Consider the following 378-nt stretch of genomic DNA (forward strand, 5'->3'; position numbering starts at 1 on the left):
TGTTTTGATCTTCCTTGTCACCAAAGTAAGATAATATAGTCTGACTCTTTTTGCGTTGCTTGCTCATAATCCCAGCCAATTACTTGAGAAATAAACTCTTTGTTAAGGTAGGGGTCTGTTTCCAGTGTGGAGAATGTATTGTCCCAAGGGGACAGGGATTGTACAGCTGTTTTCAGAGATACTTCTAGGCACCTAAAATTTTTCAGTTCTTCCAAGGTACTATGATCAAGGGTGAGGTGTTTACTCCTTTCCTGTCCTGTGCTCTGCTCTGTGAGTGACCACAAGCACTCTTTTCTGTCTTGGGACTGTGAGGAGGATTTCCTCTCCACAGCCACTACAAGCCCCACCATGCCAGCGCTCCTCCTTGCCCCAGGAGAG

The 378-nt window shown here is 45.8% G+C and overlaps 1 protein-coding gene across 2 annotated transcripts in view; it reads right to left on the reverse strand.

The window, feature by feature from the left end:
• The window catches only part of LIMA1 (LIM domain and actin binding 1), a 106734-nt gene that overhangs the window by 29359 nt on the left and 76997 nt on the right, over window positions 1-378 (reverse strand). The window lies entirely within an intron of this gene.

The sequence above is a fragment of the Vombatus ursinus genome, unplaced genomic scaffold (assembly GCF_900497805.2).
Source record: "Vombatus ursinus unplaced genomic scaffold, bare-nosed wombat genome assembly UNPS02014941.1, whole genome shotgun sequence".
Lineage (NCBI taxonomy): Eukaryota > Metazoa > Chordata > Mammalia > Diprotodontia > Vombatidae > Vombatus > Vombatus ursinus.